This window comes from Tamandua tetradactyla, chromosome 22, assembly GCF_023851605.1.
Source record: "Tamandua tetradactyla isolate mTamTet1 chromosome 22, mTamTet1.pri, whole genome shotgun sequence".
Taxonomy (NCBI): Eukaryota; Metazoa; Chordata; class Mammalia; order Pilosa; family Myrmecophagidae; genus Tamandua; species Tamandua tetradactyla.
Window position 1 is genome coordinate 7,636,062 of NC_135348.1, and position 15,264 is coordinate 7,651,325.

At 43.4% G+C, this 15,264-nt stretch overlaps 1 long non-coding RNA gene across 3 annotated transcripts in view; it reads right to left on the minus strand.

Moving 5' to 3' along the window:
* Positions 1–2,727: 2,727 nt before the first annotated feature.
* The window catches only part of LOC143666194 (uncharacterized), a 30,199-nt gene continuing 17,662 nt past the window's right edge, over positions 2,728–15,264 (minus strand). For 2 of the 3 annotated variants that reach the window (XR_013167455.1, XR_013167453.1), the window contains 2 exons: positions 11,287–11,369; positions 2,728–4,058 (listed from right to left, as the gene is read on the minus strand). This is a non-coding gene — a long non-coding RNA (uncharacterized LOC143666194). The remainder of the gene's footprint in view (positions 4,059–11,286; positions 11,370–15,264) is intronic. The other variant, XR_013167454.1, reaches the window with a different exon arrangement.

The window sequence follows — 15,264 nt, forward strand, 5'->3', positions numbered from 1 at the left end:
CTGCACTTTGAGGCCAAGATCGTTGAGGTTTACTATTAATTGGGTTAAGATTACCTGTAGTTGCTCCTGGCTCTTTGCTGCCACGAGGACATCATCCATATAATGGAGGATGGTAGCCTGGGAGCGAAGCGGCAAGACCACGGTGTCAACAAAGTTTTGGCAGATTGCCGGGCTATTGCGCATCCCCTGAGGCAGCACCTTCCACTGGTAACGTCGTGCTGCTCCCGCATGGTTAGTGATGGGGACAGTAAAGGCGAATTTTTCTTTGTCTGCATCGTGCAGAGGGATGGAGAAAAAACAATCCTTTATATTAATAGTGGCAATTTGTAGGTGTTTAGCAAGAGCCGCGGGGTGAGGCATACCAGGTTGAGGGGACCCTATGGGCCGGATATGTTTATTAATTTCCCTAAGGTCATGAAGGAGTCTATGTTTGGTGCCTCCCTTCTTGGCGATGACAAATACTGGGGAGTTATAAGGACTGCACGAGGGCTCAATATGCCCCGCCTCTAGCTGCTCTTGCACTAGCTGTTGTAATATTGCAAGTTTATGGGACGGAAGAGGCCACTGCTCCACCTAGATAGGCTCCTCTGTGTCCCATTGGAGAGGAGTGGGTGCTGGAGGTGTAATGCGAGCAGTGGCGCAACCTATTGGGGGGGCTGTGTGGTAATATACGCCCCGGAGGCTGTTAGGATGTCTCGCCCCCACAAGATTTGGTCAATGGTATGTAAGAACAGTGGCCTGAAGACACCTCGGAGGCCTTCTTCATCTTCCCATGTAAGCGGGATGGCGGCTCGCTCCGAGGGGGCAGAGCCTGTGGCGCCGAGCACCGCGGGCCCTGCGGTAGTTGGGCATAAGTTCTTCCATTTGGCTGGAAGACATGAAATTTCTGCTCCCGAGTCCACCGTACCAAGAAGCCAATCGGCTCCTACTCTCAACTTACGGGTGGGCTTATTCAGGGTTATGGGGATCGTCCACATTATGGTCTGGGGGTGCTTTTGTTGGCTCCCCTGGTTTCTTGAGGACGGGGCTGAGACTTGCCCCCCCTGGAGTTTAAAGGCTGTGACAGCTGGTCAGAGTTGCGGCAGAAACGCGCCCAGTGATAGCCCTGACCGCATTTTGGGCAAGGGGTGAGAGGTTTACGGAGCTGCCCGGTATTGGGTCTGGGGCCCCCCCTTAGGGGTGGCTGGGGGTTTTCCCGCCGCTGTGGGCACTCTCTGGCGAAATGCCCAGTTTCCCCACAGCGAAAGCAGTCTTGGCTGAGAGCGAGGACCGAGGCGAGGGAGCTAGAGAGGGCAGTGGACAGGGCTGTAACTAGCCCCTCGGTGTTGGGATTGACATTTGAGCATGCTAACACCCAGTCCGAAATATTTTTTTCTCTGATTCCCATTAAAGCTTGTTTGAATGGCTGGCGAGCGCCTTCAAAGATGAACTCTTTAGCAAGAAGGTTTTGCTCCATCGCACCAGCAACCCTTTTTTGACATGCCCCTTGCACTCTCGAGACAAAGGAGGCAAAGTCCTCATCTGGCTTTTGGACTAAGGCAGAGAGCTGCTCGGGCTTAGCCGCGGAGCAGTTGCGAAAAGCCTTGAGGCCCACTTCTCTTAACTTAAGGAAAAAGGCATATGGGGCCTGCGAATAGACGGATGGGTCGAAGTAGGGACCCGTCCCCAGAAAACATTCGAGGGGGAGGCCGAGCCCTGGAGGGCCTCGTTGCGCAGCGGCTTCCTGTGCAGCCTTTTCCGCCTCCAAATTGAAATGAGCCTTCCAGTCTACCAGTTGTCCAGGAGTGAGGATGGCTCGGGCCAAGGAGGTCCAATCCTGAGGGGTGTTAAGTTCTTGGGCTAGCCCTTCTAGGAGGTGGGTGGCATAGGGACCTGTAAGCCCATCCTCCTTGACCGCTTTGCGTAATCGCTTTATATTTTCCTCGCTATGAGGAACCCAAGGAAATGGGCGCTGCAGGGAAGGAGTGAGATTGATGGGGAAGAGTGTTGCCTGCGTCGGAGGCAGCGGCCGGGTCGAAGGCCAAGGCTGCTCCGGACTTGGGAGAGGGCTGCCGCCCGTGGGATTGTGGCAGAGTGGCCCAGGTAAAAAGGATGGCGCCTGCCGCGCTTCCGGGAAGAAGGGGTTGGTGGTGCTGAAGGGAGCGGGGCCGGATGCCAGGGGAGGGGCAGAAGGCAAGGGAGAGGAGTCAGGGAGTTTCGCCTCCGCGTCCTTAGGGAGGGCGGGGCAAAGGTTGCGACTCCCTTCCGGCCCGGGCGGCGAGGAAGAAGGCGGAAGGGTGGAGTTTGGGTTCCCGCCGTTAACCTTTCTGCCATATTCCCGTAAGGGTGGGTGTTGTTCGAGTCGCTCACTTAACTGCTCAAGCAAGGACTCGGCATCTGAATCAGACTCGGAGCCTGATGACGAGGCCTCTGCAGCAGCCGCATTTACCTGCTTGGGTCGGCCGTCTGTGGGGGGCAAGGAGCCTTGAAGGTAGGAGCAGATAGCAAAGAGGGTGGGAAGAAGTCCGGGGGGGAAACGCCTGCCCTCGTGTTCCATTTTGTCTATGACCCGGGCAATGAGCTGATCGTAGGTAGCCGGGATCCAAAGTGGACTCGTTAGTAGCCAGGGGTTGAAGGGCAGCAAGAGGTCCCAATAAACCTGAAGCTGCCGGGCAGAAACCTTACATCTATGTGTGTCCAACAAGGCAGCCAGGGCGCGCACTTGAGGGACCTGACTCTTAGAGAGAGACTGACCCATGTTGAAATTTGGAGGGGACTACTCACTGCTTGTAGAGACTAGGACTGCGTTTATTTAAGCAGGAGAGTCTAGGGGGCTTACCTTGGTTCAGAAGAGAGGTCCTAGTGTCTCCGGTGTGCGGCGGGCGAGGAAGGGTCCCTGTTCGGGCGCCAATTGCCGTCGGAGAGCTCCAGTCGGTCAGGCCGGCTGGCACACCGGGTGGGGTTGGGGAGCGAGCTCGCGGAAATTAACCTGGGTAAGCCGAAGCCGGCGTCTTTCCCCTGCCGGCGGTCGCGAAGAAGTCGTCACTCAGGCCAGATGCGGGTTTTAAGTCTTTATTGTTACACTCCAGGATGGGTCACCCGGGAACCCGAAGAGTGAGACGTCTGGGGTCCGAAGACCCCGGGGCTCTATCGACGACGCGGGGCTGGGCGAGCAACAGGCTTAAATATACTCGGAGGAGGGGTGGAGCTAAGGGTCTACACGTCACACTGAGGCAGCCAATCATGCAAGGTAGTAGGCAGTTGCCAGGCAGAGGGTAGAAATTAGGGGTATGGAACCAGTTAAGCATAACAGGAAGGGTTGCAGGCTTTGAGATGAGCTACGGAAATGGGCGGTCTACAACAAGAGGGGGAAGGGGGAACAGTGAACTAGGTTACCGATATGGGGGCCAGGAGTGAACATAGAGAGGGAGAGAAACATTAAAAAATTTTAAGTTTGGCTAGGCTCCAGTCCCTGAGAAATACGCCACAGTTGATAATGGCCATTCTGGTGGGTGTGAGATGATATCTCATTGTGGTTTTGATTTGCATTTCTCTAATGGCCAGGGACGTTGAGCATCTCTTTATGTGCCTTTTGGCCATTTGTACTTCCTCTTCTGAGAAGTGTCTGTTCAAGTCTTTTTCCCATTTTATAATTTGATTGGCTGTCTTTTTTGTTGTTGAGTTGAACAATCTCTTTATAAATTCTGGATACTAGACCTTTATCTGATATGTCATTTGTAAATATTGTCTCCCATTGTGTAGGCTGTCTTTCTACTTTCTTGATGAAGTTCTTTGATGCACAAAAGTGTTTAATTTTGAGGAGTTCCCATTTATTTCTTTATTTCTTCAGTGCTCTTGCTTCCTCAAAGAGTTCTTGCCCCTTAATCTTAAGGGGGTGCTGACAGGCAAGGGTATGACTTCCATAGCTGCTTCTGGCTTGTCAGGGGGTGCAGGCCCTGTCTGATGTGGTGTAGAGTTTTCTGGCCATCTTAAGTTGAGAGGGGAGGAGTCCAGAGAGGCAGTTGGAACCTCCTGAAAATTTTCACATCAGTATTGGTTTGGTGTGAAAGGCTCCTAGACTGGCAGAAATAAACATGTGAGAAGCTTATAATGTAAGGGCCAATTAATAACAAGAAGAGGAGAGAAATGAGCAGCCTTTGGACATGTATTAGTCAAGTTGGACTTGGGGAGAGGGAAAGAAATGACTATTTTTCAGGTCAAGAGTGAATTTTAGCTGGGTAGCTCATTCCTGCTTAATTGGGAGAATAAGAGGGCATATGTGCTGTTCTAGTTTGCTAGCTACCAGAATGCAATATATCAGAAATGGAATGGCTTTTAAAAGGGGAATTTAATAAGTTTGCTGGCTACTAGAATGCAATATATCAGAAATGGAATGACTTTTAAAAGGGGAATTTAATAAGTTTGCTAGCTACCAGAATGCAATATATCAGAAATGGAATGGCTTTTAAAAGGGGAATTGAATAAGTTGCTAGTTTACAGTTCTAAGGCTGAAAAAATGTCCTAATTAAACAAGTCTTTAGGAATGTCCAATCTAAGGCATCCATGGAAAGATACCTTGGTTCAAGAAGGCTGATGAAGTTCAGGGTTTCTCTCTCAAGTGGAAGGGCACATGGCGAACACAGTCACAGTTTCTCTCTCATCTGGAAAGGCACATGGTGAACACGGTCAGGGCTCCTTTCTTATCTGGAAGGGCACATGCGAGCATGGCGTCATCTGCTAGCTTCTTCTCCTGGCTTCCTGTTTCGTGAAGCACCCCTGGAGGCATTTTCTTTCTTCATCTCCAAAGGTCGCTGGCTGGTGAACTCTGCTTCTCATGGCTATGTTGTTGTGCTCTGCTCTCTCTGAATCTCCTTCATTCTCCAATATGTTTCCTCTTTTATATGACTCCAGAAATTTCTCAAGACCCACCCAAATGGGTGGAGACATGCCTCTAGCTAATCCAGTTTAACAACCACTCTTGATTAGATCACATCTCCAGGGAGATGATCTGATTACAGTTTCAAACATACAGTATTGAATAGGGATTATTCTGCCTTTATGAAATGGGACTTTGATTAAAACATGGCTTTTTTAGGGGACATACATCATTTCAAATCGGCACATGTACTAAGTTAAGGGGTGCAGGAATGAGGCTTAGAAGAGGTATTTTAGTTTGCTAATGCTACCAGAATGCAGTATACTAAAAATGCATCAGCTATTATAAAGGGGATTTATTAAGTTACAAGTTTACAGTTCTAAGGTTTCTAAAAATGTTCAAACTAAGGCATCCAGAGAAAAATATCTTGGCTCTGAAGAAAGGCCAATGTCTGTCACATGAGAAGGCATGGGGCTGGCATCTGCTGGTCCTTGTTTCCAGTTCTGTTGCTTCCAGCTTCTGATTCCAGTGGTTTCCTCTCTAAGCATCCATGGGTGCTCATTCAGCTGTTCCGGGGTGAAACTCTGGGTTTCATCTCTTAATTTAGCATCAACCAGGGAAAGAGACTTCTCTTTAGGTTCTGGTTATTTCTGTGAGTCCTTGCTTAAGTACCCAGGTTTTTCCTGTCTTGATCTCCAAATGTCTGCATCTGTGTCTTCCTCTGTGAGCTCTCTTAGACTCCAGTAAACTAATTAAGACCCACCTTGAATGGGCTGAGTCATAGCTACATCCAATCAAAAGGTTCATTCACTATTGGATGTGTTGCATCTCCATGGAAACAACCTTATCAAAGGTTCCACCCTAAACAATAGGTCTGGCCTGACGAAATTGGATTAGGATTAAGATAACATGGCTTTTCTAGGGTACATAACAGTTGCAAACCACACAAGGGGCTTGATTGATTGTGCTAAAGCTTTGGCTGCCACATCGGCTTGGATATTCCTTTGAAAGATGTTAGTATTATTCATTGATGCCCAGAGCAATGAATTACTGCTATTTTTTGTTGGCAAGATCACACCATTTAAGAAATTGAATATTTTTTGGTGATGCTTAATTGAGGGAAAGTTTCACTGTTTTTACACTGTTGTATGAGCATGCAGGACTAGGAAGGTATAGCTTTTTCTTCTTTTTTTTTAGAGCAAAGAACATTAACAATACATATTTTACATTTAATGTAATAATAGAACATATAACATTATATTATATAATAATAAATAATATAACTTTTACAATATATATTGATTTAAAATACTCTGGCCTTTTTTTTGTTGTTCTTATGCAGTAGTTAAAGTTTTAGAATATAGATTAATATTATAGTTAACTTAATCCCAACTAATTAATCCCAACTAATCAGCATCATTTACATGTTGCTATATGGAGTAAGGCTGATTTTCAGAGGTGGAGAAACATAACTCTAAATCTTAGGTATTACACTTACTTAATATTCTAGGGAACTGCTAGTTATACAAAGGGCAGCCATCTCAGAATTTAGAAATAATAAATTTAGAAATTTAGAATAATAAAAAAATTAATTTATTTAGAAATAAATTTAGAAATTTATTTTATTTCTATTTTAAAATAATCTTAGGAGTAAATGTGGTTGCTGTAAGAGCTTAACTTTAAGTTTTAATTTTTCATAAGCATTTTAATTTACTTTTAGAAATAAAAACATTTGATAGGGCAGGCCACAGCGGCTCAGCAGGCAGAGTTCTCGCCTGCCATGCCAGAGACCTGGGTTCAATTCTAGGTGCCTGCCCATGCAAAAAAAAAAAACAAAAAACATAGGCTTAGGTTAATTAACAGATAGAATATACTTTGTATACTTCCCTTATTTCTCCTTTAAAGTTCTTTTTGTTGAAGATGAAGTTCTGACTTATAGCTGACTACTTGTACTTTTAGAGGAGACTTAGGGTAAAGTAATGTAACTGATAACTACATTTGATTGCTTTATATTATACAGATGCTTAGTATTAAGTTATAACATGGAGGGCGGGCAATGGTGGCTCAGTGGCAGAGTTCTTCTCTGCCATGCTGAAGACCCAGGTTTGATTCCTGGAGCCTACCCATGCCCCTCCCCCCCCCAAAAAAATATATATATTTAATAACATGGACAGTGACAACATTGTTAAATTTCTAGCAGTTTTAAATATTTTTTAAACATATAATATTCTACCCATGCAACTCTAGTTAACGGAAGGATAGAAAACTTTTTTAATATTGTAAAATTTGTTAAACACATTTTATGTAACATGTTGGATTATTTTAGTACTTCACTTTTACAAGGTGAGAGAACAAATCCTCTGTAAGTTTTCTTTTGAGTGAGAAGACTTTTTTTTTGAAATAAAGCGTGATAAGGTTACCACAAATATGAACAAGGATATTATTCTGATATGATACAAAATTTTTATCTTTTAGACAAAGTAATCAGATGGTTAAGAAAAATTTCTTATAACTTTTCATTAAGAGCAGTTTAACACAGAAGATAAGCGGAATTCCGTTTTATAAACTCTCTATAACTTTTTGTAGTCAGCAGTGACTCCAACAAAACTTTCCTAAGTTCTCTACAACTGTCCACATCCATTCAGGACTTGTAGTCGGTAATGACTACAAAATTCACTTTTTTAAACCTTTCTGCAGCTTTCCATGTCCATTCAGTTAGCAATGATTAGAACAAAGAAAATCTACTTTTATATTAGGGATATGTTAGCTTATACAGTTAACATATTGTAAGACTGTACTTTGAGGCAGCTGGAGGCTAGTAAATCTGCTGCTAAGGTGTTTTTAAAGATATAGGGATTAGTTTGAAATCCTCAGGGCAGTATGAAGTGAATAGAGTGGGAATCTTTTTTTATTGTATAGTATAACATATATACAAAGCAAAGAAATAAAAAAGCAATACTTTTCAAAGCACTCTTCAACAGGTAGTTATAGGACAGATCCCAGAGTTTGTTGTGGCTACCATACGATAGAGTGGGAATCTTATTAAGTTCCTGCTATTTAACAGCAAGTAGGTATTGAGAGTTAGGGTGAAGATGTATACAAAAAAAAAAATGGGTTTTTAAGATTTAGGACTAATAAAGCTGCATGCAGTCAGGGGTTATTTGTGGGCTAGCCTTGGGTGGCTTTCATCCCTTACTGACAGGTTTATTTGCTTAAGGATTTTCTCTGGGATGCCTCAATCTAGGGGTAACCAAACTCAACTTAAGGTGGCCCCCAGGAAGTGAAAAAGATCTTTTTAGAGGGGATGGGGCATTTTGGTACTACTATGAATGGACGATTTAAAAGGATGCTACCAATTCGACCAAAGAGGGCCTGAGTGAAGGTGCTGGCTTTAGGCTTTCTGTTTCCCTACCATGGGACAGGCTGGTGGGCAGAATGGGCCCAAGTGACACATCAAAACAGAATAAGTGGCTCCAGTATGAATTAAAGAAATTCAATGACTTTCCTGCCATGTCGGAGGTCACCTAGGGCTTGTCAAAATCAATCTTCTTCAGTGATGACTCAGGAGCCACTAGTGGCCCCGGACTTCCTCATTCTTGCTGGGAAGTGGCCACTAAGGGCTTCCAAAGAGCACTGACCCCCTTCAGACCTGGTGTACCCCCAGGCCCACTGTCCAGCTTTCCCACACTTAGGGCAAGGCCATGGGGGCCACGGGCATCCCTGAGGACACGCAGACTTCCAGTGTCCCATTTTCCCAAACTCATCACAGGACCCAGCTGGCTTCTGCCCCAAGTGGCCGGAAGGTGGCTGTTTGCCACTCATGGCAAGAGCTACGAGCCGAGCTTTGTTCCTGTCCCTCTCCTTCCCCTTTTCTCCCCCACAGCCCAGTCCTGGTTATTAAAAACAGAAAAAGCATTCATGAGATCATTTATAGGGCTCGTGACTCAGAGGCCAGTTTTGGGAGTTTCTTCCTTATATCAAAGACTTGACTGACCAATAAAATCGGTTTAAATATTATTTGCCCCTCTGGGGAGTCAGGGTTTACAGGGGTATACTTTTTCATAGGCTCCGCTAGCTTTCTCTGAAAGGAAGCAGAGTTTTCCATATCCTCCTGAGTTATGCTCTGTAACATATTATAATTTACAGTTTGATGGTACTTTTTTTTTTTTCTTTGCATGGGCAGGCACCAGGAATCGAACCCGGGTCTCTGGCATGGCAGGCAAGAATTCTGCCTGCTGAGCCACCGTGGCCCTCCCGGATGGTACATTTTTTCATTCCTTCTGTTAGACGTGTTATCATGTGGTCTCTGGCTTACACGTCTGCCTGCCTCCCTGGTAGTTCCAACTTGGGTCAGCATCTGGAATCCCTACTCCTCCTATTGCATATGGGCAGGCTGCTGCTCCCTGAGTTGGTCTGCACGGCCCTGTACTTGAATCTAAATTTGGCACTCTTCCTCCCGAGTGCAACCAGAGGAAAGAATGACTTGCACATCCCACCAGGCAAATTCATAGGTTAATGCTGGGTTTTTAAATTCTCCTATAAATTTTGAGGGGTCATCCCAGACATGGCATAACTTGCAAGAGCCCTTCATGGATTTGTCCTGATATAAGGTCATAAAAAGTTGTATGTAAGGAATTTTTTTGCCACTTTCCTTCTTATTTCCCAGAGATTTAACTGTAGGATAGGGTTATAATAACGGTTCCATTTGTGGGCCAACACTGGCCCTCCTCCAGGTGATACTGTGGCCAGACAGTGTTGCAGGAGAAAATAAGCTTTTCTTTTTCTTATCTCTGTGGTGGGAAAATTATTCCAATTTCGTAGCAGGCAGGCCCGTGGACTGTCAGCTGGAATACTGGAAGCGCCATCCATTTTTAAGGAAGAGAGACGAGAGAAAAAGGCAGATTTCCGTATCAGTGCCTGGCATCCTGGGTCACTGGCTTGCCATCCTGAATGCTGCTCTCTTGGTGCCATGGGATCAGGCTTTCTACCCTCAGGTAGCCCTGGAGTCCTTAAAGACTCAGAGGATGGATGACCTGGTACCACTGGCTGCTGAACCAACTCACTAGTCTTCCTAGAAGTGTCTGCACTTTTAACCTTACTACCTGACTTGTGGCCTAAGAGAATGGAAAGGATTTGCCACAAAGAATCTCCAGGTTTCAAAGAAATTCTCCCTGGTGTTGTCAGGCTAGAGGAAAGGAACATGCAGCCAAGAAATCAGGCTCCCCTTAAGGAGAAATGTCCTGGGAAAGGCCAGTTACACCATAAAATGTGGCTTAGTACACTTTTGAAGCAATCCATGGTGTCTGGGTATGCACATATTACAGGACAGGACCAGGAGTGAGGCTCCTTCTGTCCCCTGCAGCACAGATTTTAGTGCATTTGAAGACAAATGGGGGGTGGTGGTGGAGGTGGAGCTTACTGACTGGGCTGTGGAGGAGGAAACTAGGATACTAGTAGTTTCTCCAGAGAAAGGCCCACCAAGGTTTAACCACACCAGAGAGCAATAGTGGGGAGGAGAAACTGCGGTCCAGGCCGACCCCAGGTGGGTGAGGACTGGAGAGCTGACTCTGTGGCAAGCAGAGGGCAAGAGGGCTCCTGTGCTCATTTTAAGAAGAATGGGGGGCGAGGGGGGTGGAGGTGGAGCTTACTGGATCTCACAGGCTGAGCTCACTTCAATCAGGATAACCGGCACTTCCACTGCTCCTGCAAGCCTTTTACTTCTGGTTTTAAGGGGGAGACGGTCTTGTTGGAATGGGCCCGATTCCCCTGGGCCTAAACCAGAGGTGACTCCCTAGAAGGTCAAGGACAAGGACCTTGTTTGGTATAAGAATCCTTAGCCCAGAATTCTGTTATGGAAGATGGAATGTCTTGGAAGACATGGAAAGCCAGACAGAGGAGAAAGCGGGAGATTCTCATGAAGGCCGGGGAGAGACCCTCTGTCAAACAGTTGAAAAAAGAAACAGATTCATCAGGAGGATGGGTCTGGGTCCTCAGAGGGGAGGATAAGAGATTGTGGGGAAATCTCAAGAGCCGAGGAGAAAGAGAGAGAGAGACAGGGTCCTGATTTGCCTTCCATTAAGCTCCTGCTCAACACGGGGAGGAGGTCTGGATCGAGTCCCAAAGGACAGGAGCACCCAGCTTAGATCAGCACTGTGTGGAGACTGGGCTCCTGCCGCCTCTGAAGAGGGAGCTGAAGGCTCAGGGTGAACTGAGGCTATGTCCTGGGGAAGTTGCTTCAGAGCCCCTAGATTAAGCCAAGTGAGTGGGGAAGTTTCAGAGAGCTGGAAATAGAGAGAGAGAGAAAGAGAGAGAGAGAGAGAGAGAGAGAGAGAAACAGACAGAGACAGAGAGAAGAGAAAGAGAAAGAAGGAGAAAGTGAGCCAAGCGAGAGGAAAAGGTGAAAGCACGTGGCCAAGCTTCCTGGTACTCACCAGTCCAGTCAGAGAAGAGAAGTGACTCCTGGCTGGCTTGCCAAAATATGTGGCCAGATTCCAGCTTCTAACTTCTGGGCCATCTATTAAGAAAGAATTCAAGGGCACAGTACAGCATAGAGTAAGCAGGCAGAAAATTTATTACATACACATGCAGAGAAGGAGCACATGGGCACTCTTGCAAGAGGCTAGAGGCAAGAGGCCCTGATTTTAAAAATACTCTTGAAATATTTTCCTCTATTAATTTTCTTTCTTTACCATTATGTGTAGAAAATGAAAAATTCTGAATTCTTATAAGCTTTTGATTAATAAAGGCTTAAAAAAAAAAGCCACTACAGATATGATGTTTCCAGAATTCCTTTATATCTTCTTAACAGATAATTCAGTACTTTATACAAAGCAGTAAGATAATAGAAAGATTATCTAATAGTGATTATTTATTTCACTATTGAATCAATCTTCCAGGCAATCCCAACCTTCATCTTTTCTTATTTTTGTCTTTTCTAGCACAGTTAGGAATAACTGCTAATAATGATGAAAAGGCAAAATGTTTAAAGCCAAAGAAAGATCATTAAGATCCCATAACATATTTTAGAGTTGTGAAAGAGTCCAATGGATCCATATAGTAATTACAAGATAAAATGAGTTTAATTCTATTGCTTTAAAAAGTAGATTTGCTCTTTGTTCTTTGAAAAGAATTAGAGTCTAAGAAAGAATAAAAATCAAGAAATGTCTATCTTATAAATATTTAGACCTTCTCAGAAAAAAATTCAAATTCCAAAATTGGGTCAAATGGACCATGATGGTACAAGCGTTCTATAAGCTGATTCTTTTAATATTTGCAACAGAACTCAATTCACTTGGTATTTTCACTGTGGCAGTCAATGAAATCAATGGGGCCTTTTCCTGTCTTCTTTGTAGTAACCAATCAACACAGCTGACTGCTTCTTCCTTTTTGAAACACTCATCCTCTGGTATTTTAGGTCTCTTCTCATTTTAACCACACTTACAAATTACTTCCTCAGTCTCCTCTGTAGGTCCTTCTTCTCCCCATCCTTTAAAATATGGGAATTTCTCAATGTGTCTCTTATCTTTTCTTCTCTGTTCTACTGTTGTCATCCATATTCCCCCTTTCCCTAGAGTTCACTTATTCCTGTGACTTTACATGTCATCTAATGTTGATGACACCTAAAATTTTACCTTGATCTTTACCTCTCTTCCAAGTCTTATAAACAGCTAACCACTCGAGGTGTCTAATTGGATATTTTACTGGAATCCCAAACTGAATTTTCGATCTTTGTTCATTCCCAAACCTACCACCTCTCTCCGTCTCAGAAAAGGCACTTTCCTCTACACATTTGTTTAAACCTGAAGCCTAGGAAGCATTCTTCACACTTCCTTTTCTTTCATTATCCAAAATGTTTCTCACTACCCACTGTTACCACCCTATTCCAAGCCACCATCACCCCTTGCCTGGACTTCTGCAATGGCTGTAATTGGTTACTTTCTGGCCCTATCTCCAAACCATTCTTTGTGCAACTGCCATAGGGATCACTTAAAAATGTAAATTGTCTCATGTCACTTCCTTGATTAAGACTTTTTAATGGTTTCCCATGGCACTTAATAAATTCCAAAATTTTAGCATGGCCAAAAAGTCCTGTATGATTAAGTGCCTGCCTCCCTTTCCTAAATTATCTCACAAATCACCCTCCACTTACTTGCTATCTTCCAGCCACTCTTGGGTGCCTTTATTTTTTCCTACCATGCCTTCTCTGGCAGATATGCCCTTCAAGCCACCCCCCACAATCCTTTGTTTAATTAACTCTTATTTATCTCTCAGTTCTCAACTTAATGTCTGTGATTCACAGATTAACTGCTAAATTCCTCAATCCCCATTCTTAATTAAGAACACTACTCCCTTTGCACACCAATGTTTATAGCAGCGTTATTTACAATTGCAAAGAGATGGAAACAGCCAAAATCTCCATCAACAGAAGAGTGGCTAAACAAACTGTGGTATATACATACGATGGAATATTATGCAGCTTTAAGACAAGATAAACTTATGAACCATGTAATAACATGGATGGACCTAGAGAATATTATGCTGAGTGAATCCAGCCAAAAACTAAAGGACAAATACTGTATGGTCCCACTGATGTGAACGGACATTCGAGAATAAACTTGAAATATGTCATTGGTAACAGAGTTCAGCAGGAGTTAGAAACAGGGTAAGACAATGGGTAATTGAAGCTGAAGGGATACAGACTGTGCAACAGGACTAGATACAAAAACTCAAAAATGGACAGCACAATAATACCTAATTGTAAAGTAATCATGTTAAAACACTGAATGAAGCTGCATCTGAGCTATAGGTTTTTGTTTTGTTTTTTTTTGTTTTTGTTTGCTTGTTGGTTTGTTTGTTGTTGTTGTTTTTTACTATTACTACTACTTTTATTTCGTTTCTTTATATTAACATTTTATATCTTTTTCTGTTGTGTTGCTAGTTCCTCTAAACCGATGCAAATGTACTAAGAAACAATGATCATGCATCTATGTGATGATGTTAAGAATTACTGAGTGCATATGTAGAATGGTATGATTTCTAAATGTTGTGTTAATTTCTTTTTTTTTCTTTCCGTTAATAAAAAAATAAAAAAAAATAAAAAAAAAATAAAAAAAAAAAAGAACACTACTCTGACACAGAGTTTTTGTTATAGTACCCTTCCCTTTTCCATTCTTCTAGAGCACTTATCATACTTTGTAATTAGTATATATATATATATATATTAGCCAGTGCCTTCGCAGCTGTCAAAGGGGCTCCAGACAGCAGCAGCCTTTCTTGAGTGAGGGTAACCTCTTGTTGGTGCCTTACTTTGGACATTTTCATGGTCTTATAACTGTAACTTGCAACTTAATAAATTCCCCTTTTTAAAAGCCACTCTGTTTCTGGCATATTGCATTCTGGCAGCTTCTACAAATGAAAACAGCTCTCAATAAGACCTTTTGGATTCAGGCATATATTTCAGACTCTGCGGACTTTCTTTTGCCTCCATAGTAACTCTCTCCCACACTTATAAACATTCGACCAGTAATCGTGCATAGTGCATAAAATTTAGGAAATGAAGAAAAGTACAAATATGAAAACAAAAACCTGTCTATCTCACAACCATTCACTAGATAAAATAGCTACAATGAAAAAGTGTATGATTTTTCTTTTTTCCTATTTTATTATTTTTTTTTTGTTCATTTGTTTGTTTCACAGGAATTTCTAATTTGGGATCAGACAACCCCCTACGTAGTTCAGCAAATATCAGTTCACTGTACTTAAATCATTGATTCTTCATAAATTTATCAAGTTCACATACTCATTCAATCTGTCAGTATTACATCATTCAATATTTCCACACCAACTGCATTCCTGCGAGTGACTCTTGAGCCTTTGTTACAGAAGTACTACCTTGGAATTCTGCTTACAAATTGTGATTTGCCCAAAGCATTTTCCCACACTTCTTCAAAACCCACTAAGATAATAGCAAAGGAATGAAAGAGGCCTTAACCTACAACGATAAAGCCAAGGGAGGGGAGAGGAAAAAAAATCAGAGATTTCAACAAGTGTTAGGAAGTCAGAAAGTGGGTGAAGGAGTGGTAGTTAACAGAGGGAAAGAGGTCAAAACCTCAGTGCTAAGATGAGGGCCATTTCACCTACAGACTCTGAAAGCCTCAACATCTGGGAAGTATCAGGAACCAGTGAAAGGGTGCAGAGGGCAGAAGGGTTTCAGGTACAGGACTCAAAATAGGAGGGATGCTTGAAAATCTACATATGAACAAGTTCAGTTTCAAGTTCCTTTCTGTACTTATCTGCACAACCTGACAACTCTCTCTGAGGCAACCTAAAAAGGAGTGATTAATTGAATGCTTAGCTCCCAAAGAAATAATATGGCAGCAGAGAAAAGCTCATCATCATTTGCAATTGGA